The 26,771-nt window shown below is 39.2% G+C and overlaps 1 pseudogene; it reads left to right on the forward strand.

Annotated features, from left to right (window-relative positions):
* LOC127695225 (ubiquitin-conjugating enzyme E2 G1-like) overlaps positions 1 to 26,771 on the forward strand; it is a 72,937-nt pseudogene that overhangs the window by 16,254 nt on the left and 29,912 nt on the right.

Here is a 26,771-nt window from a genome sequence, read left to right on the forward strand (position 1 = left end):
TAGTTTTTATTTTTTTAAGATCCCTGTTTATAAACTCTTTAGAGGGGTGAAGAAATAAGCAACAACTCGATTTCAGATACTTATTTTTTCAACCTTCAGCTATCTCTTAGAACAGTTTCTTACTTTTTTTAAAAAAGTACTTATGTTTTGCTGTATCAGAAAGAAGAGAAAAAATCTTAGAAACATATTAAGCATATGATGAAATTGAAAGGTTTCTGAAGAATCCTTTAGAATCTGTTTTCTTTGTGCAGGTACCAGATGTTGATGTTGGCAGCACTTAAGAGGGTCACAGGACGTTTAAAATCACTAGGCTGTGGTGAATAAAATTCCAGGTCTGTTGCACTGAAAATTATTTAAAACTTGTGTTTGTTTACTCAGTGGTAAGTAGTACAAAAAGCATTTTTCTTCTATATGAGTGTGTTTTAAACAGGTACATTTGACATACATACATGATCAATGAAAATGTTTAAAACACATTTGTGTCCCAGGGGCTCCTATCACTGCAGGCCACTGGTTCCGTTGAAGTCCATTTTCACATGTGCAGAGCTGATCACTCTGCACTTGACCTTCCTTGTAAGTTATTTGTTTCATGTACTAGAGGGCTAAGGCTACATAGCTGTGCAAGAAGGGGGAAAAGGCGTACGTGCTACACTTAGGTAGTATTTCCTTCGTGTTCTCTGACAGTAATTTTGAGAAGAAAAGAGGACTTTTTATGCCCACCCCCACTTTTGGGACTGAGCTAAGTTTCTCATTGATAAAATAATTAAGAGTTTATAGTTTCAATGCTAAAATAGAAAGTAAAAAACTGGTTTTGAGGAACAAAACCAATTCCAACAGGGGGTACCTCTCTGTACTCACTGTAGATTCTTATTTATTCTTGTTTTATGGGTGTCACACTTGAGTAGTTAGGTTGCCTCCTTTCTTAGTTTTCCAAAGGAGTTTAATACATAGATCCTCCAGTTTGCCTTGTTTCTTTAGTTAGGAGTTTGAACCAATGCTGTAAGTGCAATGAAATCCATTTCTTCTAGACTGTGTTATCTATCTTACTACTGTCCATCACGATAGTATTCCAGCTTTCTGTGGGAAGGGAAGTATTTTGAATAGTCTATCAGAGGAAATGGCTAGGAGGAAAAGCAGATCTCAGCAGCTCTCATTTCTGGGATTACGGCTGACTTCTTCCTTTTTAGCACACCTTTCAGGTTGTGTATAATTATACAGAGTGGAAATAAGAAAAATAGTATGTGTAATGAAGTTAATTTTTATACACCAAAGAAGATGTTGCTTGTTCTGTTTGTAGATCCTGGTGCCTTGGTTTCATTCAATGACAAAGAGAGGTGTGGTGTTATTTGTGCTCTCATGTCGCTAAACCTCAGGAACATGCCAGGACATTTAGATTGAATTGTTATGTGAACATCACTGAATAGTCTTCACAGTCCTAGATGGTGTGGCCTATTCCTTAAAGTTATGTGATACATTATCTTGCTCCTAAGTCACAAGACTATACAGCGTATTTCTGTTCTGCATATTGTAGCCAACCGGAACAGATATTTTTATATTTAAAAACATCTGAACACAGAAAAGATACAAAAAGAACACAGTAGAGATGCTGAAAATCAAGCATACATAGGGTGCACTTCTATGAGTGGAGTTTACAAACCTAAAGCCGTGGTGAGTTGGTGAGTGAATGGTGTGTGACTTTGAGGACCTGGGGCATTATAACAAACTACTGTAGACTTTGTAAGCTCTCTGCACTTAGTTCGGTTTTTTAATTAGTTGTATTCTTTATTTACATTTCAAATGTTGTCCCCATTCCTGGTTCTGCTTTCCCCCAAAACTCCCTAACCCTTCCCCCCTCCCCCTGCTCACCAACCACACACTCCCTCTTCCCTGTCCTATCATTCCCCTATACTAGAACATCTCGCCTTCTCAGGACCAAGGGCTCTTCTCCCTTTGGTGTCCAACAAGCCATCCTCAGCTACATATGCATCTGGAGCCCTGGGTCCCTCCATGTGTAGTCTTTGGTTGGTGGTTTAGTCCCTCGGAGCTCTGGGAGTACTGGGTAGTTCTTTAGTAATTAATCAAGTTACTGAATCTTTGCATTTTATAAAACTTATTTTTAAATGTTTGAATCTTATACTTAGATTAATATATGGATACATTGTACAAGATTATTTGACTGTTGTCAAGACATTTTTCATTTAAAACCTTTTTCTGATTAAAAGCTAATATAAGAGCTGAAGTCTAAACAATGTCAGGATCATATCTTGTCATCCTGGAAAGTCGTCCGTGGGTGTGACAAGATGAAGATGCCCATTTGCTTAGCACCGTCTCTCAAGCCCTTCTGAGGACTGCCTCCTCCTCAGGCACAAATGTGTCTGTAGTAGTTTTTCTGGTTTCTCTCCTTCTTCCTTTTAATCATAGATTTATTTGTAAGCAGATAATTTACCATCAATATTTTGCTCCAACAATAAGGCCTTTGTTTTCTTGTCCTTCAGTTTCTTTTTTTTCTTTTTCAACTATGTGTACATTAGATCATTTTATAAAAATTGCTTCATGTCAGTCTGTGGGACCACCGTGTTCTCATGGTCCATTGTCAAATGAAGCAGTGTCTGAACAAGCTAGCTGTCACACACAGCCATTTGATGTTTAGATTGGTAGTGTGTATAGCCACAGATCCTATATCCATAGGGTTTCTGATCACCAAAAACAGAATGTTTTAAACTGATGTATTTTAACTTACCATTACTGTGATTATTACGACATAGGTCTTTTATATATTATATGCATACATATGTATCTATAAATTTATTATATTTACTTGTATTTATATTGCTAATCAATGTACTTATGTAAAGGAAATAGACTTGCATGGTAGGCAGCATTGAGGGGGAATTTTAGAATGCCTTTGTCACGTCTGTAGTTTAGTGGAGTATGTAAAATAAACAATGCCTACTGTGTGATGAACGCCAAAGAGCTAATCAATTTTGTATATTACTCCTGGTTAGAACTCATGTAAGCTGTCCTGTATTATAGTTAAGTAGAACGATGTATAGAAGCCTAATGTTTTGAGTGGGTAAATTTGTTTTGTAACCTGTGAAATGTGTTCCTGGGGATAGTGCATCTAACCTCTGAACTTTCCACTCATTGTCTATGCAGTGAGGATTCCAATAATGCTTTTCTTTTGGATGATATGAGGATATAGGAATACCTTTTGTAAATTTATATGCAGTTTGCTAATTTACTAAGGTATTCTTGCCAAATGACCTAAATTAGAAGGAGGGTGATTTGGATCAAGTCCCTGAGCTCACTGTCTAGAGTCAGATTACATTTGTCCATTCTACTTGGAAGAGGTGTGTGTGTGGGAGGAGGGGCATCAAAGATGTATGGTTTTAATCTTATTTTTGTTAGAGGCTATGACTACTCTAACCCCCATAGCTTCAATTAAAAAACTTGAAAATAGTTCATTTTCTAGTCTAATTACTTGGCAGAAATTTAGAATAGCAAGAAACTAGTAACAACCAAACCTTTCCTTTGCACTTACAGATCAACAGAAGAGATTCTTGGGTCCTAGAGACCAAAGAAAGAATCAGCAGGAATGCCCAGGGTGAATGATGGATTGCAGAGCCTGGCTGGTAATTACTTTCACTGAGCTAAAACATTAACTTGATACATGGGAGCAAGGCCAGATGAAAATCGGGAGGTGGACCTCTTCCTCCCCATGGAATGCCCATACTTGCCTTGTGGAGGTAGTTGTTTCTTTGGTGGGAGAGTCCAGCTCAGCTTCCTTTCCCGAGGCTCAGCATGGATTTTCATCTACCACCCCGGTAGACAAGGAGTGGTACCTTTGTTTTGGACATTGTAATGATAGGTGTTTAAGTCAGTCTGCTTTCTGAGATGGCAAGAACTCACAGTTTCTCAAGACTTTTTAGTAGGATAACCGATATTAACAGAGATTTTCTCCTCTTGGGGTTCAGCTTTTTTGTAATTTTTTTCCATAATGTGGGCTCTGGAACCCACAAGGTTGATAAGCATGACACTCTGAAGCACACGTACACCACAGAACTTCACACATGACGGAGAGCACACGTCATCCCCCACACACACATCGCCATCTTCACTTCATAGATGGAACCACGCCTGAACACATATAAAGGAGAGGCTAAGACAGGTGGGAAATCTGGGGTTTTACATGCACAGGCCAGAGAGAAGACGTTTTCACAGCGCACTGTGGCTTTGGCGCATGAGCACTGTGGCTTTGGTGCATGCGCACTGTGGCTTTGGCGCATGCGCACTGTGGCTTTGGCGCACGCGCACTGTGGCTTTGGCGCACGCGCACTGTGGCTTTGGCGCACGCGCACTGTGGCTTTGGCGCACGCGCACTGTGGCTTTGGCGCACGCGCACTGTGGCTTTGGCGCACGCGCACTGTGGCTTTGGCGCACGCGCACTGCGGCTTTGGCGCACGCGCACTGCGGCTTTGGCGCACGCGCACTGCGGCTTTCTTTCGCCTTGCCAGCAGCCCCCCTCCCGGGACAACTCTGAGCTAGAGGGAGCGAGTGCGACCCTGGGCGCGGGTGTAAATCAGTCACCTGAGTGCTGAGGGGCCGAGGCGAGAGTGCACGCGCGTGGGCGGGTGGGGAGTGGCGCGGGCAGCGAGCACGGCCCGGAGCGGCCAGGCAGGGAGGGAGCAGGCCGAGTGGAGAGCTGAGGCGGCCGAGGGGTGCGGCCGCTAAGAGGAGACCAAGAGGTGGGGGCTGCACTTGAGGACCAGCTTGCCGAGATGGTAAGAAGTTTCCACCTCCTCTCCTCTTGCGTTTGCACTGGGTGGGAACAGAGCCGGGCGTGACGCCCCGGGGGCCATGGAGGGCTGCGTTCTCCTCTAGTGCGGCGCGATGAGGCGGGCAGCCGCTGGCGCTCCCCGCGAAGAGGCGGGCAGCCGGCGGCGCTCCCGAAATCCACCCCCACCCCTCAACTTGGCCCCAAGTTTTTGAGGCGGCTGCGGGCGGGTGGGCGGGCAGACGGGTGCGAGGGCTTCCCCGCGCCTTAGGTGAGCGGCGGGCAGTTGGGGACTCCAGAGGGCGCGGGATGCGGGGACCGGGGATACACAGAGCTGCCTGATCCCGCGGCAACTTTCCCAACTTGCCGGCCTGTTCAGAGCCCCGAGCAGAGCCCCGAGCGGCGGCCGGGCACTGGGGAGGGAGGGTGCAGGGGGCCCAGGCACGGCCTGCGTGGGGACCGCAGCGATGCCGGCGCGGCTGCGGAGGACGCAGATGTGGCCAGTCATATCCTGCTAGACAGACACGTGTGTGCTTTCCTGAAGTGCGGTTCTGAAGCAGACGGCTCACTGCGTTTACATACATGCCGAATGGACGGAAGGATTTGAGACGTGAAAGGGGGGCAGAATTAAAAAAAAATACAGTGGTGTTTGAGCTCAGGACAAAACTAGACGGAATCTCCAGTGGGATGAGGCAAAGATTAAAAAACAAACAAACAAACAAACAAACAAACAAACCCCAACTACTTGTAAGTGCCAAGTGGTGGAGGAAACAGGATGGCACAGCACAGGGAGACTCCAGCACACCCCCTGGAAGGACTGGCTTCTCTGCACCTGGGAAGCACTGTCTGCTTTTGGGAGCTCATTTGTTAGAAATGGGGCTTGACCACGCTTTTTCTTGGAGTTCCCTACCACCCAGTGTCGCTGTTGTTAGCCCCACTTGGGGGCTCAGATACAGAGTGGGTCCTGTGTACATGGGATGTATAAGAAACGGGGTGTTAGCAGGTTGACATTTTTCCCCCTTCCCTTCCCCCTGATGTGACATCTCTTGTTTCAGAGATCAAAGTCACAACTGGAATGTAGGAGATGGTACTGTCAAATTCAGACACACACACACACACACACACACACACACACGTACAAAATGCACCTAGGACTGCGGTTACAGTAATGCTGACAGAAATTAAAGAGGTTTTGAAAGCAGCGTGCGATTTATGATGCATCCCATTTACCCTAGAGTCAAGCTGTTGTAAAACTGATGTACAAAAGACATCATAAAATAGTCCTGTGTACCCAGGATTATAGTGGCAGAAAGTGACCTGTTTTATTAATTTTTAAGTACTTCTTGAACACTTGTAGTTGTTGGATCCTGTGTTTAAGTGAGGGATCAAAACAAAATATGAAATGTATCTGCTTAGAGCTGGAGAATTTCTTGTAACGGCATTTTACAGAACATTATAAAAGCCAGTTGCATGCCTTTTCTTCCCCTGGCCAGTGTTACTATTTGTGAACAGAGCTGTTCCCATATACTAATCACTGAGCGGTGGCTAAGTCCATTTGTCTCCCACCGTTTTCTATTCTGCACGTTTAGATGGTTTTGTGCACAGACACACATGCTTTAGGTGGAATTTATTTCTGACACTAAGTGTTTCTGCTCTGAACTTTTCCTCTAGACTAAGCCTTGTGTAAGTTTGATAGAACTTCCTTTCGCTCTTTGGAATCATCCACACGAGAATCCTTTGTGAGCCCTTAAAGGCTCTGTATTTTATATCATATTTGTAGCTGTTTCATTTAAACTTGTTCAGTTTTAATGAAGTTCTGAGTTGTAGGTACTCTTTCTGTTCCCGGAGAGCAGTGGATTTAAAATCCAGACTGCTAATTACTTTACCAAAGCATAGGAATGTCTTCACCTGAGGGAAGGGCTAGCAAACCTGAATGTGAACTTTGTGTAGAGGATCTTTCTGGAAGCATGTCTGAAATGCCTTGACCCCCTAATCCTCTGAGAATATTAAGTTGGGTTTGTATATAAAACTTTGGGTAAAAACCAACCTCATGTGACTTTTAAAAATATTGAGGAAATATTAATAGTAGTAGTGTATTGCTAATACCTGACTTACCCTCTTCTGCCTGAGATGTGAGTTATCTGTCAGGAAGGGATATGTGATTACAAAAAGGAGCAGGCAAAAAGCAGGGCTGACTGTTGCTATATTAAAATGTAAGTATTACAGTTTGAATTTTCAAGTGAGAGTTTCTGAGTTCAGTGCTTTACATAACATTTTGTCCTAATCTTGCTTGCTGTCAGGGATGTTTCTTGGTTGTGCAATTGCTGCAGTCAAGAATGTCAATTTGCATTCCATGAGTGTCATTTGATTACTTTTATCTGCGGAGCTCCAAGACCGGCCCAGTCCTCTCATTTCATCTTGCCATGTCATGAGTCAGTGCTGTGTTGTCATTTCAAAAATCTGCCTGATTTAGACAAGAAAGAAAAGTGCTTTCATGTTGCAGCCGAAGTCCCCTGCTAACTTGTCAGCAGCAGGATATGATTCACTTGGACCCAGAAGAATGGAACAGAGAGGCAGGTTAGATGGTTCAATAAAGCCCACGGACAGGTAGTGTGTGATGTCCCCAGAGAGCTGCAGTTAATGAAGAACAGGTCTGCTTAGTTCTCCATGCGCTGACCTGGTGCTGTCCCCACAGTTTTCTCATTTGATCTTTCCCAGCAAATTGATCTTTTCTTGTATTTTATTTGCCTTCCAAGTTAGTCCTTGAGGGACTGAAATTAGCAGAGCAACTTAAGTTGGATAATACAGCTGTTCAGAAAAGAAGAAATTGGACATTGGCAAAAAAAAGGGGGGGGTGGGAGAGGAGAGGGAGCTATTCTTTTTTGTTGTTCCTGGGAATATTTCCTAGATTAAGGGAGTCCAAAGTAGGTGATGAAGCTAGCGGTTTCCCTTACTTTAAATTTAGAGTTAAGCCTCAGGGCTATTTTAAATATTTTGTAAATGTTTGAAAGGTGGCTTCAGCAAGGATGAAGAGTTTGATTTAGCAATGCTCGCACTCACTTGCTTGGCCTGACCTGCCAGGGTAATAGTGGCTTTTATGGCTATTGGAAGACGGACAAAACATCAATGGCATATTGCAACTATGTTATTTATAGTCTTCTAAATAAGTACAATTCCCAAATATTCAATACTGAATTGCTGAAAAGATTAAACAATAAAAAGTCATTAACAGGATTGTGTATAATTATTATGGTGCATGAAGATTTTTTCTATGAATTACCATCAGTATCTTTGTTTTACATAAATTCCACAGACACCCTGTTCATAGATCAGGTTATTCTCTCCTCTGAGGTTTTCCTTTTTAAATTTAAAGGTAGGCTTTTAAAATTGAGAGCGGGTTACAAGTTGGGTTTCTTTGAAATGCTTACATGTTGGTTTTTGAGATTAAAATTCATTTTATACAAGGTGAGCATAGTTGATACAGGTTACAGTTTCACTATAGAGCCCTTGTACATAAAGCTTAGGTTGGGAGCAATTAATAGTCTTAACGTGATGAATGTATAAAGGAGCGGTGCTTTCTGAATTCCTCTGCAGATGGTCTCATTTACCATCTGCATCCTGTCAAGAAACAGAGTTGAAAACGGCTGTTCTCCTGCAACATCTCTTGCTGGTCAGGAGTTACATAGTATAGCTGGTTAGTAAGCTCTCTAAAGAGCTAGAGGGAGCCTCATGATTTTATTAGATATACTTATGGTTTTTAAAAAAAGAACTCTGGCAGTCAGAATGTTGCACAATAACTGGCTTAGAGTTTAGGCTTGGAGGTGACACATGACACACACGAACACACACACACACACACACACACACACACACACACACACATACACACAGTGGTGAAAGCAACAGAATTTCCATTGAAAACAGTTAAGGAATCAGCTAAGCTTTCTAGGACTACCTTGTAGGTGATTTGAATGCTGTAAGGTGCAACCAAACATTCTGAGTGTTTGAGACTGTGTAGCCAGTGTGCCAGCTGAAGGAGCCCTTCTCAGGTTGTCAGGCCCACCTTCCAGGTGCCATTAAAAGCAGCTTCCCATCCAGCCACTGAGGAGCACGCTACCCTACTCCAGGTCACGAGACAGCTACTTCTCCCTGTGGATGATGTTTCCAAGTAGTTCTGCATACAACTCCAGATTATGGAGAAAACTTTCCTTCAAAAGAAGGAAGCTTTGTGTTGTCACCATAGAAGGCAAATCATTTTAAAACTTGGTATATTTTTAATCAGTAAATAAGCTACATTTAGACATCAGAGTTGAATGTTTTCTTACTTCCTGTTTGGCATTTGTTAATCAGTCCAACCAGTAACATTTGTGATATGTTTGTATTAAATAATCAGTGATGGTGATTGATCTTCATTATTTACATATTACTTTTTAGGGATGTTACTGTGACATTTATTTACCATTTAAGTAAATCTTATATCCAGGGATATAAACTGCCCAGATTTGTCTTCTTAGCACAGTAGCTCTCATTGTGTTGCTAGCCAATAAAAGTCTTTATTTGTTGCTTATTAGAACCCTCAGTCCACTCAAAAGTTCAGCTATAATTTAATTTGGGTGTTCAAAGAGCCTCCCTTGTTTTAAAACACGTTCTCAGTATTCCTTTACCATTTGTTGTGAGCCTATATTCTAACTCATGAATATGCATAAGAGCAGTAATACAGACATGTCATTTTAAAAGTTGTTGCCAAAACAGAAGTGTACCATTTTCTTTAGAAATTATGTATATGACAATGTAAATTTTGTCCTTTTTACTGCAGTTTCTTAGACATTCTGGAGCATTTTCACTTTTCCAGCAGTAATTTAAATTGTTTTGGTCTACTGATTTAGGATTTGTTCCTACAGAAATACAACCTTGAAGGTGTGGGGAGACAGGCCAAAGCTAAGCTTTGCAACCAAGAGTTCTGGTTAAAGCGCTTTCACAGTTGTAGCCCCTTGAAATTATAAGGTCTTTGTTTTGAAATTTACAAATTGCCAGCCTGGTAAGTTCTTTATAGCAACTGCTGGCAGTTTTACAGAGTCCAAGATACTTGCGGATTTCAGTTGAAGTGTAACCGATTACACAAGCTAAGGACCAGAACTCCAGTATCAGGGATCCCTCCACATGGAAGGCAGGATGTGGACCTGCTAAATGAGTCACTGCATGTGTGTGTAACCAGTGAGAATCACGTCAAGTCTGTCTTCTACATACAGGATTTAAGACTTATCAAAATGTACAGTATTGTCCTGGACCTGGGGTTCATGAGTTCACTGTCCCTGTTCTTTGTGTGTTTAGTACAGAGATGTAACAGCCCACACAAAAACATTTTTCTCTTATTATGACCTTAACATTTGCCAAAAGTGCCCCATACTGAAATTCCTTTTTAGTATCTTTTTTCCCCTTAGTCCAAAGCCAGACGTGTACCCAGACACACAGCCTCTGTGTATAGCAAGCTGTTTTAAATATTGTGACTCGGCAATGTGCTGTCCTTTCTCTGCTTGAGCCAAGGATCTCTGCTCAGTGTCTGTGGATTACCAAGCTCCTTCTTTATTGTATGTCTTGTCAGCTATCCCTATTCATTTAACCTTTCATTAGCGTCTGTGCAGCTTCCCTGTCTGCAAAGGCAAGGAGAACCCGAAAGGCCCCACTGTCACAGTTATTAGATTTCTCCGTTACATCCCAGCAACCACAAAGAAGCAAGAGTGGAGACTATTGTCGTGCATGCTGCTGTCCTGGGGTGCAGCTCTTCTGTGCATGTCAAGGACATGTGCCACATGTTGATATGCATCCCAGGAATAAATGCGCAACATGGGGGATAGGCTGACAGAGGCAGCAATGAGCTTTGTAGGAGTTATTGCGAAAACCAACAGTTAGTGAAGGAATTTTGCTTAACCAGCCAAGGAGATAGACGGAGTTGAGAGTTGCCAAGATCTGCCTTGTGGAGCTTGTCAGTCCCATTGTTTTCATCTAAACTTCATTTGAGGGGAAAATTGAATACCTTCGACAGGAATGAAAGTCTTGTTTTCTCCTTTAACCTCGGAGGGGAAAATGTTATTTCTGATGACTATTATGGTGCATTACAAATATTTTTGTATGGAATAAAGATATGTGAATGATTATGTTACTTACCTCTCATAATTTTTACAATTTCACTGCAAAATCGTGAAAAATGTTTTAACAGGGATTTGTATGTTTTATAAATCTGGTTTTAAAATGGAGCACGTGAATCTCCTTGTGCTCCTGCTTTGCTGTGGCTGCCATAGCACAGTGTGGCTATCACCTGGTTTTTATACATGTGTTTTCATGCTTGCTGTAATATGGAGGAGAAGAGGAATGATTACAGGTCACTTTCACATAATAATAAAGACAAATACTTGGATATGTAGAGTGGAAAAGATTTCATTTTAAACATCATAATGAACTCTCAGAGCTGAAAGAGAGCTCAGTTGGTAGAGCGCCTCCCACAGGAGCATGAAGACTTGACCTTGCTCCCCAACATGTATAATGGGCCAGCCAGCATGGCACCTTTCACTGCTGTTCTCAGGGCTGGGAAGGCAGTGACAGGCAGGTCCCTGGGGTTCACTAGCCACCCAGCTCAGCCTCATTGTTGAGGAGAAGGCAGGGAATCACCATGAATGCCATTGGTTCTGGTGTCTAATCTTGACCCACTCAGTGTTTGGGGATGTCTGCCTTGGAAAGCAGAGTTTAAAGTGAGCATACACTATAATGGCTTCAGTTACGGCGTTTCTGTGCATACACTTCCTTCTCTTTGTGGCACTGCCTGCTCATTCCTATTAGCCAAACAACCAGTTTGGTAATCTCTATGGCTGCCTCCCCACAACTGCTTGGTGATATAAGTCCTAGTGGTTTAGTTTTAACTGCTTTATTGTGAGATACCTCACATACCACCATGTAATCACCCTTTAAAATGTACATTAATAATACCCCATTATAAGGATACACGGTTTCTTTTAGCATCATCAATTTATGGATTTTTTACTATTATGCATAATGCTGCTGAGAACTTTATTTGGGAGAGTGTCAGATGTTTTTATTTCTCTTGGATGTATACCTTTAAGAAGAATTGTTGGATCATGTGGCCTTCTTTTTGTCCATTTGAGTTGTCTTCAGAAAAACAAACCAAAACCAAAAACCAAAAAAACCTCTTGTGGTCTTAAAAAATACATATGTGGTAAAAGTTAGGACTATGTGTCCCGTGTTGCATGTTGACTCTCTTTTACCATGTGGGTTTCAGGGGTTGAACTCAGGATTTCAAGCCTGGTGGCAAACACCTTTACCTGCTGAGGTATTCACTTCCCCTAGATTGTCTTTTTATAGTTGAGGTATAAAAGCTGTTGATACGGTGTGGTTACAATCCTCTATCTGATTCAAGATTTGCAAATACTTTCTCCCATTCAGTGAGCTGTCTTCTTATATTTTTGATGCCCTTTGAAACAATTTAAAATTTTTTGAAAGAAGTTTAAGAATGTTTTTTTCCAGACAAGATGTTATTACATGTTAAATGTTAACTCAATACTAGTGACAGTGAGCAACAGTGGCCCTCAGAAACATTCCTAACACTGTCTATCATTTTAATTTTGATGAAGTCCAACTTACATAATATTTTCCTTGTTCTCAGTTTTGGAATGTTGTCAAAAATAAAGCAAAACCAACCAACCAGACAAACAAAAACCAAACCCCAAAACGTGGTCTCACTTTACCCCTGCGTTTCTTTCCCTCCTTCTTTCAGTCCTTCTGGATAACACTATTACGTAGGGTTGCTGGATCATACCATGTGGTAGTCTGCCTTTTGTAGTTTGAGAAATTGCCTTTTTGGGGGTGGGGTTAATAACATTTGTACCATTTTATGCTCTTGCCAAGAGTATCTATGTGTTGTATTTTGTGTGTCCATGTTGTCACCAATGCCTGCTGTTATTTTATGATAAATATGGTGATAACAACTGTGAGGTGACATATCTCTTCTGTGGTTTTGTTGTCTCTACTGGCCTTGAAATCTAGGGATGGAATGATGCTCCTTTTTAGCCTCCCACCTACCAGTACTGATATTAGATCTAGGACCTCAGCCATTGAGATAATCACTCTACCACGGAGCTGTGTGTCCAGCTCCTATGTGTTTTATTTCAAGACAAAGTCTTACGAAGTTGCGTAGGCTGGCTTTAGACCCATGGATTTCCCATCCTTCTGCCTCAGTCTCTCTAGTAGCTGTTATGGACTTGAGCCAGCTGTAGCTTCCATTTATCCTCTGGCCTCAGCTCTCTTGGGTTGAGTGTGATAGGTAGACATAGGACCCTTTTTGATATTTTGTCCGTTTTAAGATTGGATTACATAGGTTTTGCTAGTTTTTGAGTTTTAGGAGTTCTTTATATATTTTGGATATTACTGTCATATCAGAAATTTAAATGTTTTCCTCTCATTCTGTGAGTTATCTTTCCTTCTGCTCATTGCTTCTTTTGCCTTGGCCATGGAAGAGCTTTTAAGTTTTCTGTAGCTGCATGTGTCTGGCCTTGCTTTCTTTGCCTTCAGTGGTTTACATTTAAAGCTTAGACTTATCTGATCCCTAAAAGAGTAAAGGCTATGTTAAGAAAGAACATTCTATTGTTTAGGGGAGGGGAAAAATCAGCTAACAACTCTTGGTGGAACTCCAGGGGACAAGAAATTTGTCATTCAGTAGCCAGAAGATGATAGGTGCAGGTTCCCTGTGAAACAGCTTGGGTTTACTTTGATGTTCCTTAATTATCATTGAGTTTAAAAGCAATCTAGGTGTTCTGTATGATAACAGACATACTTCATGCCCTGGAGGGTGGAATTAAGTACCTAGAAATAATTGTTTTTGGTTTTATAAATACCTCAAAAGGAAAGGAAGAAAAAACATTATTGAGAAAATTTGTCTTCTAGACATTCCATCATGAACAAAACATCACCAACAGAGATAAAACTGAAAATTGTTTTTTATGATATCCAAACTGAAAATAACCGGCTTAGTTAAGTTTTAAGTAAATACTGTGTTCAAATCTGGCATGATGTGTTTGCAAACAGCTCGCTCTCCAGTCTACCAGGTGTATTTTTCAAAGCCTCCCTTCACCAAGTTAGAGAAGCCTTCAAACAGGAAAAAGTTAACTTAATTTAGAGGCAGCGATGTTAGATCACACTTGAATTTAAAGGAATATGTTAAAGAAAAAGGTCTAATTTTCTTTTCATTCATGCTAATAAAACCTATATTCATTTTTATTTAAATCATGGCTTTTCTAGTATTCTGATGAACCATTTTATATAATTGCTTTGTCTGCTTTTGGCTTTGTGCCAGTTATTTTAGACAGAGTTTCATTATTATTTGGCATCAGCTATTAATTAGGTGGCCAAGTGGTCACATTTATATTTGGAGAGAATGTGGGGTTTTCCCCTCACAAGTGTTTACACATGAAAATAGTAATTAGCCAATTTAAAATGATACCTCATGACATAATCTGAGGATTGTAACTTTGTTCCCTGTGGATATTCTGTAAAGAATTTAAAATCATTTATAAAATTGGTATGATAAAAAATTTTATATCTATCAGATACATGACCTTTGCTTATATACATACATACATACATACATACATATATATATATATATATTTTTTTTTTTCTTTTTCTCTTTTCCTGAGGATTGGACTGAGGCCTCTCATGTGAGAGATAAGTACTCTATACTGACCCACATTAAATTTTATAACTTGTTTATATTGTACAAGCAATGTTACATTTCTGTTCTTAGTATGTCTTGTCATGTCTATATTGGATTAAGAAGGTCACCTGTAATTATGGATTGATACCGTATTCGAGGACATAAAGAGTGTCACTAACTAGAATGTAAGTCATGCAAAGAAAGCCCTCAGTTCCCTGCCCCAAGGCTTCTGATCTCTTTTATTCTGTAATTAGAAGATTAGTGAAGTGCACTCTATCAACACCTGCCATGTTTGCATCCAGAAATAGTAGGAAAGTTAAACATTTCCTCTCTTTCAAAATGGTTGGAATAAAACATCAGATTTCTTTGGAAACAGTCTCACTCCAGAGCCTATTAGCTCTAATAAAAATTAACAGTGGACTTTGTTTTTAATCTCATAAGTTCTGCCAGGTCTCAAGCCACATTTAAATGTCATCAGTTTACTTACAATAGTGTCTAGTGCATGAGTTAAATTCATTACTCAGTGCACTTCTTAAACAGCCTTCCTGTTTATTTAGGTTTATAGGGGTTTCTCTGGCTGCTAAATTGATCATAGAAACAGTAAGGTAGGCTAGGTGGAAGTGGAAGTCTTCCCAGCACTCGGGAAAGCAAAGATAGGCAGATCTCTGGGTTTGAGGTCAGCTTGGTCTGTAGAACAAGTTCTAGAACAGCCAGAGATACACACAGACACCCTGTCTCATAAAATAAAACAAAATAACAGCAAGGTATTTTGGCTAGCATTTTAGTATACACATATATACACATATACACATATAAGCAAATGTTTTATAACTGAAACGATACATTTACTAACAATACTATTTTTTGTTTCTGTTAGGAGAAAGGAATTCTGGTCAAATTACGGTAGATTTGTTTGATTCCACATCTTGTCGGTGACTAACACTGTCAAATAAGTTATTGCCCTGACTTAATAAGTAAAATTTTGGTTGTATATTCAGACAAAATGAATAAAATATAATTTACCAATAATAAAAGCTAAAAATTAAATACCTAAAATTCTACTAATAAACTGCTACTAAAAAGTTGTTGCTGCTCCCTAGGGACAACTGCTTTCATAAAATATTTTTGGTTCAGATTTCCTGGGGATTTAACTCCATGCTTCTAAATGATATGTTTATAGTGTCTGTGTTTTTGGTTTATCAACTTTAGACATTCTCTCTTGACTTCTTGCTATGACAGATGTTTTCAGTCCCACTTCTTACTACTGACCTTCCTTGTTCATCGGTCACTGACTTGGCGCCTCTCTGGGGTTCTGCCCAGAAGATTTAGCCTTCCTCCTTCGCCTCAGCCCCTCTGTGAGTATTTTGCTCCCTACACTTTGCTGACCAGTTCATGTTCTTCTATCTGTCTCCATCCTTCAGAACCATGGGCAAACTATGTAGTTTTTGAAAAAAATTTAAGAATTTTTATTGGCTTAGGTTCATATTGGCACTTTGGAACTCTTGAATAATAGACTAGAATATTAGGTCAAAAGGGGTTTTTTTTTTTTATATGTATACACTTGAAGAATTTAGTTTTTGTTTTGCTATTAAAATGTTTTGAAGATTTGTTATTTTACATACATGAATGCTTTGCCTGAATGTATGTCTGTACACCTGTGTGCCTGGAGTTCAAGTAAGTCAGAAGAGGCTGTCAGATGACCTGGAGTTGAAGTTACAGATGCTTGTTAGCCACTATGCCAATGCTGGGAACTGAACCCAGGTTCTCTGCAAGAGCAACAAGTGATCTTGACAACTGAGCCATCTTTGCAACCCACTTTCTGTTTTTTAAAGAGATAGATGATATATTTGCCATACTTCATTCTTCAAACAACTAAATTTTCTCATGTCAGCATCTACTCTTTCAAAGTATACTAAATAGGTATGTAATTTTTTTCATATCCTGGTTCTATAATATTTCTTTCATTTTGAGTTTTTAAAGTTGTAATTAAAATTACTTGAATTATTATTGAATTTTTCCAGCAAAAATATTTTTATGTTCCAGTTATCTCACCTTTGGCTTGGAGATCTTTCTGTCTTAGCCTCCTGAGTGCTGAGGTTACAGGCATGAACCACCACCCTAGCTTTTAAAAAAATTTTTTTATGGGGGGCTCAAAAGTGACCACAAAGCAAACAAACCTACAAGAATATTTAAATTAAAAGTTAGTGATAAAGCAGAAATGACTCAGAAGACACTATATCAGTAAAGCCACCCAGACGGGTGACAGCTCATGAAAATTGTAAACCTGGGCTTCATTTTATAACCTGATAGCAGTTCAGCAATTTGGGGGTGTCCTTTCTAGTCGTCGTCCCCCTCCCCCTGGGGGCATTCATTTTAGCTGGTGTCTGCCTCTTCTAGGTAACTCAGAATGTGTGAGAGTAGCTCTCAGCAGTCTTTACATTATGCATATGCTTGGGAAAAGAGGAGCCTAGTGAATCTAATGAGTTTCAAGGACTTCTTGAAGGTGTTTTGAGTAGTTTACTCCCACAATTTAAGGAGTGTCCTTGCTGCATACAATGTTTAACTTCTCTATAAATGTCCTGTCTTAAATCATATGGTTTCACTTTCTTTTGTCTCATTCCATGTCTTGAAGAGTTGCCCTCCAATTTGGAAGGGTTTAATGATGGAAGAAACTGTGAGGCAACGTGAGAATGTCAGGAGTCCAGATCAGTAGAGGACGAATAGGATTGAGATACAGTAAAATCTTAGAGGACGGGTTTGGTTTGTCAAAGAAATTTGGTTACACCCCATAAGAGAATAGAGGCACAGAAAGTCCTTTACTTTTTAAAAAAGTTGTGCAAGTTTTTTTCCTTTCTTACTCTAACTTGGTTTATGGTGGCCTATTCAAATTCTTAGACTATGTTTATTTCCACATGTGTTTCCACTAGAAGACTTTGTAAATTTTTTGTTGGGATTGTAAATTCATTTAAATTTTTTTGTTATATTTATCCATGTATTAGTTTTCTTTCGCTGTGATAAAATACCTTGGCCAAATGCAACTTAGAGAAGAATTTATTTTGACTGTGGTTCCAGAAGAATATAATGTCAAGGGTGTGGGGCTGTGGAACATAGCAGCACATGGCCAAAATAGGAATTATCTCTTAGTGATAGACTTCTTTTAGCAAAGTCAAATCTCATAAAGTTTTCATAACATCTTCAAGATGGCAACAACAGCTGGTGACCAAGTATTCAAATACATGAGCCTGTTGGGGACATTTTAGTTTAAACCACCCCAATGTGTTTATTGTGTGTTTAATGTGCTCATGTGGCGGTTAGAGGACAACTTGTGGAAATTGGTACTCTTCCTTCTACCATGTAATGGTTTCAGGGCTTGAATTCAGATCATCAGACTTGGTGGCAGTCTACTGAGCCATCTCACTACTTCAAATTCACCTTTTTTAAAAAAGATAGACTTATTAATTAATTAGCTAATTAATTAATATATGAGCACATTGTAGCTGTCTTCAGACACACCAGAAGGGGGTATCAGATCCAATTACACATGGTTGTAAGCCACCCTGTGGTTGCTGGGAATTGAACTCAGGACCTCTGGAAGAGCACTCAGTGCTCTTAACTGCTGAACCATCTCTCCAGATTCCCCAAATTTATTTTTTAAATATTTTCATGTTTAATAATTGTTTTCTATAGTTAGCTGGGAAGTCTATTACAGTTGTGCTAACTGTATAAACTGCTTTATCACTGACTTTTAAATATTCTTGTAGATTTGTTTGCTTTGTGGTACCAGGGGTTGAACCTATGTCCTTAAACATGCTAGGCAAGTTTGCAAGAGCTAGAGGGGCATTCTGTCTTTCCCCTTTGTTTGTTTGTTTGTTTCTTTCTTTCTTTCTTCTTTCTTTCTTTCTTTCTTTCTTTCTTTCTTTCTTTCTTTCTTTCTCTCTCTCTCTCTCTCTCTCTCTCTCTCTCTCTTTCTTTTCTTTTCCTTCCTTCCTTTCTCCCTTCCTTCCTTCCTTCCTTCCTTCCTTTCTTCCTTCCTTCCTTCCTTCCTTCCTTCCTTCCTTCCTTCCTTCCTCCTCTTTTCTAATGCCAAAACTGGTTTTGAATTCACTCTGTAGCCCAGATTGGATTTGAACCCTAGGTATTCTCCATCAGGCTTGATAGTTGCTGGAATTATAGGTCTTTCTGTGCTACAGTGTTTACCTGTAGGTTTCTAAAAGTTAATTATATATTAAGAATTATTTGTTAACAATGAGGGTTTGCCTGCATGTATGTGTGTATATATGTATACATACATACCATGTGTAGGCCTAGTGTCTTAAGAAAGCCAGAAAAGAGCATTGGGTTCCCTTGAATTGGAGTTACAAGTGATTGTGAGCTTCCATGTGTGTGCTGTATACTATGCAAGAGCAGCAAGGACCAATGTGCCATCTGTCCAGTCCCCCTTATGGATTATTTTAAAAATATCTTAAGGCTGGGGATGATGGTATATCCTTTTTATCCCAACATTTCAGAGGCAGAGGCTGGTGGATCTCTTGAGTTCAAGGCCAGCCAGAGACCCTGTCTCAAAAAATATTTTTTTTTATTTTAAAAAAAGTGTATATGTGTATGTACACATAACATGCCAGTGCATATGTGTGCATGTGAAGGCCAGAGAACAACCTTATATGTTGTCTTCAGGACACTTTCTATTTCCTTTGAGATAGGTGATCAGAGAGCCACAGGGATTCTCTAGTTTTGGCCTCTTCAAGACTAGGATTACAACTAACTATGTGCCGTTTGTAATCCTGGTAATTCTTTGTGGGTTCTGGGATCAAACTTAGGTTCTGGTGCTTATAAGTCAAGTGTGGAACCATCCTCTTAGCCTCCAGGTATAGTTTTTAATCTTCTCAAATAATTCATGGCTTGCTTTGCAACTTATCTTTTGTCTTTTAGAACTATGAAGATACTGAACAACTGTTCTTCATGCAGTGCTCAGCAGTGTCCATATTGATTGTGTCTATAAATCTGTGGGGCAAATTACCACTTGTTTTCAGAAAACGTGTAAATCATCTTCACCTTCACTTTTCTCTTGCATAGAAACAATCTCCTTTCCCCTACCCCCAAGACAGTGTTCGTTTCTCTGTGTAGCCCTGGTTGTCCTGGTACTACCTCTGTAGACCAGGCTGGCCTGGAACTCAAGATATAGGCCTGTTTTTGCCTCCCAAGTACTGCAAATAGAGGTTTGCATCACTACCTCCCAGCTGAGGGTTTTTTTTTTTTTTTGGCTTAAATTTATGTGTATGTGTGTTTTGCCTTTATGTATGTTAGCATGAGCCCACTGAGCTAACATAAAAGCAATCTTTTCTTAAAAAAAAGATTTATTTATTATATCTAAGTACACTATAGCTGTCTTCATACACACTAGAAGAGAGGGCATCAGATTTCATTACAGATGGTTGGGAACCACCTTGTGGTTGCTGGAATTTGAACTCAGGACCTTTGGAAGAGCAGTCAATGCTCTTAACTGCTGAGCCATCTCTCCAGTCCCATGAAAACAATCTTAATGTGTGCTTTTTTTTATGGCTTTGTTCATTGTTAAGTTGTTTTGGTTTTCGCACTTGCACTATGACCACTTCTATTGTTCTCTTTCCTCTCCCCTACTGCTTGTTTCCTTCCACTTCTCAAATAGTATTCCTTCTATATTCATGATATACAAACACATGCAAATATACTTATGTGCACATATACATGCATAATATAGTCTTGAGAGATTTATAAGACAAAACATTAAATATTTATCTTAGTTTAGCTTATTTCACTCAACATATGATGGGTTCTATTTCCATTTATTATCTTGCAAGTTACATATTTCACTCCTTTTTTAAAATGTTAAATTATTACTTTTTTGAAACGGTTATATTTTCTGGGTAAGTATTTGCACAGTTGTACTACAGAGTGCCTGTAGAAGTCAGACAACAAGTTTGTCAAGTTGTTTTTCTTCTTTCACTTTCATGTTGATTCTGCTTATTAAATTTGCTGTTGGTCTTGTATGACAAGTACTTTGCCCTTTAAGCCATTGTATCCTTTATAGCTGAATAAAATTCCATTTTGTAGACATAATTACATTTTATTTGTCTTCATCTATTGATGGACATTTAAGCTGACTTGTATCTTTAATAGTGAATAGAATTGCAGTAAGTATTGTGCGCGCAGGTACCTTTTGTGGTAATGCTGTTTTTGGATTCTTTTGGGTATATACATAGGATTGATGTAGCTGGATAGGACAGTCCTAGTTTTTGAGGTTATAAAGAACCTCCATACTTCGTCCATAATGGCCACATATATTTTCATCCCCTCATTCCCTTTTGCTCTTTTATTTTGTTTCATGTGCTTTCCTAGGCCTCCTGCCTATACTCATTGTTTTTATATAATGTCTTATTTTCTTCAAAGCTTCTTAATGGTGAAAAGGCCCAGAATACCTTTCAGTAAAGATTATATTGATTGCATGTATACCATTTCTGAATGGTCAGAACTCTCCCTTTTATTACTAGAAAGTGAATAAGGGATAAAGTCAGTCATGATTCGGATCACAGAAGTATATTATTTCCATCACCTTAGGTAAAGATTTGAAAATGAATTTAAAGCATGATAGAGGGATATACCAGAAAGTGAATCAATATGCATCTGTATATTCATTACTTTCTTTGTGGCTATGATCAATACAGAATCAGCTTAAGGAAAAGTTCGTTTTGTTTGGATCATGGTTCTATTTCTCCTCCCCCCCCCCCACCAAGATTCTACCGCCTACCACCCACCCAATTGCTTATGGTTTTAAAAAGTATAGTTTTTCATGGTCAGGAATAGTGTTGCAGCAGGAAGATAGATCACTTTCCTGGAGCTCTTTATAGCCTAATGGATCAGGATTCAGAGCATTTGTGCTAGAACCAGAAATTACTATCACCTTTAAAGCCTTGTCTCACCAGTCCACTTCTGCTAGTTAGGCCACAATCCTCAAATTTTCACAACTTCCTAAAACAGCAGCACCAGCTGGTGGCCAAATGCTCCACGTGTGAACATACATGATGTTTCATATATTTTTAAACCATAATAGAGTGTATCATAGCTGGTTCAAATACTGTCTTACTTGATATGCCTTGTATTGAACCTGGTATGGCCTGATGCTTAGCTTAGATTATTTTCTCCCATACGCCTAGGTCTAAGAAGTAGTGGAAGATTTGCAGGGGTAGGGGCTGTTGAAATCTCTAGCTTTGGCTGTCCAGGACTTGCTCTGTAGAACAGTCTAGCTTTGAACTCAGAGATCTGCCTGCCTCTGCTTTAAAGGCTTGTACCACCACACCCGGCTTGATTTTTTTTTAAAATAGGTTTATTGTGTGTGTATGATTATATTGCCTGGATATTTGTAAGTGTACCACCCTTGGCCAGAAAAGGTTATTGGACCTCTTAGATCTTTAGTTATAGGTGGTTGTGAGCTGCCACATAGATGCTAAGACTGAACCTGGGTCCTTTGCAAGAATAGTAAGTGTTCTTAGGTGTTGAACCAGCTCTCTAGCTCTCAATGCTCTCTCTCTCTCTCTCTCTCTCTCTCTCTCTCTCTCTCTCTCTCTTTCTTTCTCCTCCCTCCTTCCGTCCCTCCCTCTCCTTCTCCCTCCTCTCTCCATCTCCCTCCTTCCCACACTCTCTCCCTCCCTCCCTCCCTCCTCTCAAAATAATGATTTTACATCATATGTATGAGTGTTTTGCCTACTGAGTCATTGCTCTAGTTCTCTCAACAGTGTTTTAGAATACATATATTTGAGTGTTTGTTTTGTATACTGTTTGTATTTTTATAAATATTCTATAGTTACATGAAAATAGATTACTACTTAATCATATAAGTATTTTTACTTTATTATTCAAGGTGATATATTTCTGTATAGGTGACTGTTATTCTGACCTATGTGACTTAAGTTTTCATGTCATGCTTGTCTCAACCAAAAAATATCCAGCCAAATTATTTTGGTACTCATCAATTCAATTTTTAGATAAAAACAGTACTCTTGTACTTGACCAAATCATCAGTCCATGCAGTTACAGAGATTGAACCAATCTATGTATATATATAAAAGTACACATACATATGTATTAATTTGCCTTTTAATTTTTTTGTATGTATGGTTTACCTGCATATATTTTTGTATATTTTGTGCATGCCTGGTGCACATAGAGTCTAGAAGAGGGTATCTGATCTCTGAAAATTGTAGTTACAGATGGCTATGAGCCACGATTTGGTTGCTGGAACCAAACCTAGGTACCTTCACAAGTAATAAATATTCTTAACTGCTGAGCAATCGTGTATATTTTTAGGCTTGTGGTAATATTTTTAGTTTTGGGTGTTTGTGTGGACTCAGTAATTATTATTTGTGTTTCAGATTACAAAATTCATTTTTAGCAGTACAAGAAGCAGGCCAGAGAGATGGGTCACTGGGTAAGGGTTCCTGTCCCGAAGCCTGACCACCAAAATTCAATTCATATGGTAGAAAGGGAGAACTAAGTCCTGCAAGCTGTCCTTTAACTTCCACATGTACAGTATGGTGCAGTGTACATGTTCACACTATAAATGATGTAAAAAAGAAAAAAAATTTAAGAAACAAGTTCTAAGGTTCATCCACAATCTTGTTCATCCTAGTTTGATTTCTTTGACTTCCTTATTCTTTGTATCACACTTTACTTTAGAATTCTGTAGTTTTGTCACTACCAGCTATGCATTGTTATGGAGAAATAAATCTGAGACCAACTTGATTCTTCTGCCCACATTTTTTTTTACTTGATTTCCTTCTCCTAGATGCCCATGTTATTGCTTTAAGTTTAGTACTTCTTGCTCAAATATGTTCTATTTATTCTATATTTTTATTTTCTTGTGAATTAGTTTAGGCTGTATTTATTACGGAAAGCTTATATATGACTTTTAAACACTGAGACATTTCTCTAGCTTCAACTTTTATAGTTAGTCATTTTTATTTTTTAAACTACATTTTAAAAGTAAACTTATACAGTATCTTATTGTCAGCGTTTTGAGATACAGGTAAAGGAGGCAGTTTCACACTGTCTACCTCAGCAGCCTAACATATTCCCAAAGAGTTTTAGGAAAATTGACTCAAGCCAAACCAGCATTTGTGAATTTGACTTGAAAAGAAGTCAGGACTAGACAGCATATTATGAAGCAGACAGAGTTTAGTAAACATTTTAATACAGGTTTAAGCATGTATTAATAGATGTCTTGTAGGTTTACAAATGGTGAGGAAAAAAGTCTTCCCTCAGGAATATTGGAAGTTAGAATATTTTTACTGTAAGCAGGGAGTCAGGGGAGGAGGGCTCACAGCAACTCTCATTAGAAACATAGTTTGGATGATGTTTGGAGCTGGCTAGTATTTTTCTTAAAAGGTGGTAGCGAAGGTATAGGCTTGTTCTTGAGATTCTTTTGTTTTGTTTTTTGTTTTTTGTTTTTTTTTTTTTAATTTGGTTTTTTCGAGACAGGGTTTCCCTGTATAGCCCTGGCTGTCCTGGAGCTCACTCTGTAGACCAGGCTGGCCTCGAACTCAGAAATCCGCCTGCCTCTGCCTCCCAGAATGCTGGGATTACAGGCGTGCGCCACCACTGCCCGGCTCTCCATGCTGTCTTAACTACCCGTCAACTCAAAGACCCTCCTTCTACTTCCTGAGACTGTTCTTGAGATTCTAAAGAACATTGTATTTGTTAGACTATGGGAAGACAATGGATAATTAACATTTTCTACATGTATCCTAAGATAGGACAATATTTTGTGTCTTCTTTTGGTGATGAGGAAACAGCTCAGTCAGTAAATTGCCTGTTTCAAAGCTTGAGAGGATCCCAGTTTAGATTCCCTGCAGGGACTTAATGCTAGAAGGGCCGGGGGCAGCCCTGGAGCTCATTGGCTAGCCAATTTAGTCAAATCAGTGAGCTCAAAGTTCAGCGAGAGACCCTGTCTCAAATCTGAAACCACCAGCTGTTGGTCCTTGCCTTCCAGACTCAAGCACTTATATGCACACATCTTATTTTTCTGTTTTATAATACCACTATAGGTTTTATCCTACTTTATGGATAAGAAAATGAAGCTTGGGAAAAAAAATGAGATGACTAAATTTGGCAAGACTAAGGAGAATTGAAATGCAGACTTAGTCCTGACATATAATACCATATAATGTATATGGTCTTCTGTTCTCAGGAATTCCTGCTGCATCAGATTTCAGCAGAGAAGTATGCTGATGATGTTGTATTTAAGCACGAGCTACAACATACAAAGGGCATCAGGATATGTCTAGATAAACTCATCAGGATATGTTTAGAATATAAGAGTCATTTAAGTTTGTAGGGAGAGAGAAAGAATGAGAATTTAGATGACTTTGACAACAGAACAGCTTTATTTAACCTGAGAATGACACACCATGGTCAGATGTAGGTGGTAGAATGTACCTGTTAATTCTAAGGAAGAAAATCCTTTTGGCAGAATATTAGAAAGTCTTTATAAATATGGAATGACTGTTTTTTGCCTGTCTGCTCCATGGTCCCCCCCCTTTTTTTTAACCAGTTAGGAAGTCAGCTCACTGTAGCCTATGACTCAAATGTAAAGAAAAATATTCTAATTGTAAGCAGTTTTAATGTTGATTAGAAATCTATAAAGATTATTAGATTGGATCTTTAAAAAAAACTATAGTAGAAATGTAATAAAATTTTTGCAGTTGTTTGTTGATATATCACTTTATTAATTACTTTTCTATTACTGTGAAAAAACACCATGACCAAGGCAATTTATAAAAGAAAGTGTTTAATTGGGCTTACAGTTCCAGAGGATTAGACTTTATGATGGTTGAATAAAGGCATGGTGGCAGGAACACCTGAGAATTTGACTCTTAAACAGCAAGCAAGAGACACAGTGCTAATCTCAATGCTCACTGCTGCTGACACATCTCCTCCATTAAGGCCATACCTCCTAATCCTTCCCAAACAGTTCTACAAACTGGGAACCAGGTATATGAACATGAGCCTATGAGGGCTGTTCTCATTCAAACCACCACTGGTATTTTTCCAATATTGATTTATTAATGAAGGTTGAGGAAATGATTGTTTGTGTAGTTACAGTAATTACAAAACACACCTCTTTTCTGTTTCTCAACACTATTACAGTAGATGTGTAGCAATTCCTGTGATAGAGTGCTAACATTATTTTGGTAAACCATAATTTACTTAAGAGAATCTACAGAATATTTAGATAAAAGGTTTTATATGTTACCTTAATGGTTTAAAGAATTGGGCATGATGGTGCACTTCTGTAATTTCAATTCTAAGTTGAGGCAGGATTATAAATTCAACGCTAGCCTGGACTACATAGTGAGACTTTACCTCAGAAAGCCAGAAACTTGCAAAGATGGAAAGTTAAAAAAAAAAGATTCAAAGAGGATCTGCTGTAAAGATGGGACTCTAAGTTTGGGGTCATGGTTTTTGCCTTTAACCCTAGTTCTGGGGCACTAGGGAGGCAGAGCAGGCTATCTAGGGACAGATAGTGAGACCTTGTCTAAAAAACCAAAATGTTTATTTTTATTATTACTATCATCATTGTTATTTGTTTGTTTGTTTATTATTGAGACAGGGTTTTTCTGCATAGCCCTGGCTATCCTAGAACTTGTTATATAGACTAAGCTGGCCTGGATCTCAGAAATTCGCTCACTTACCTCTGCCTCCCAAGTGCTGAGATTAAAGGCATGTGCCACCACTGCCTGGCAGATATTTCTTAATATCTGTTATCTAGTCAGATTTCATATATTCAGTTAACTCATAAACATCTCTCACCTCTTTAATGTTTAGATTCTATAGAAAATTGCTTGCAATCCCAGGTCTTGTCCTTATAATTTCTCACATGTAGCTTCTATTAGTTATATTCATAACAGGGATTCTCTTAACGTGTTTCTCTGTGTGTTTTATATTTGACTCTTTTTTGTTGTTGTTGTTGTTGTTTGTTTGTTTTTTTTTGTTTTTGTTTTTTGTTTTTTTTTTTGTTTTTTTTTTGAGACAGGTTTCTTCCTGGTTGTCCTGGAACTCACTCTACTGTAGACCAGGCTGGCCTTGAACTCAGAAATCCGCCTGCCTCTGCCTCCCAAGTGCTAGGATTACAGGTGTGCACCACCACGCCCCGTTTTATATTTGACTCTTACTATGAGCTTTGAACAGGTTCAGTTTTGCTACATGAGATTACCTCAAAAATAATGACTTTTATCTTTTAAAGAT

This window comes from Apodemus sylvaticus, chromosome 10 (genome assembly GCF_947179515.1).
Source record: "Apodemus sylvaticus chromosome 10, mApoSyl1.1, whole genome shotgun sequence".
Lineage (NCBI taxonomy): Eukaryota > Metazoa > Chordata > Mammalia > Rodentia > Muridae > Apodemus > Apodemus sylvaticus.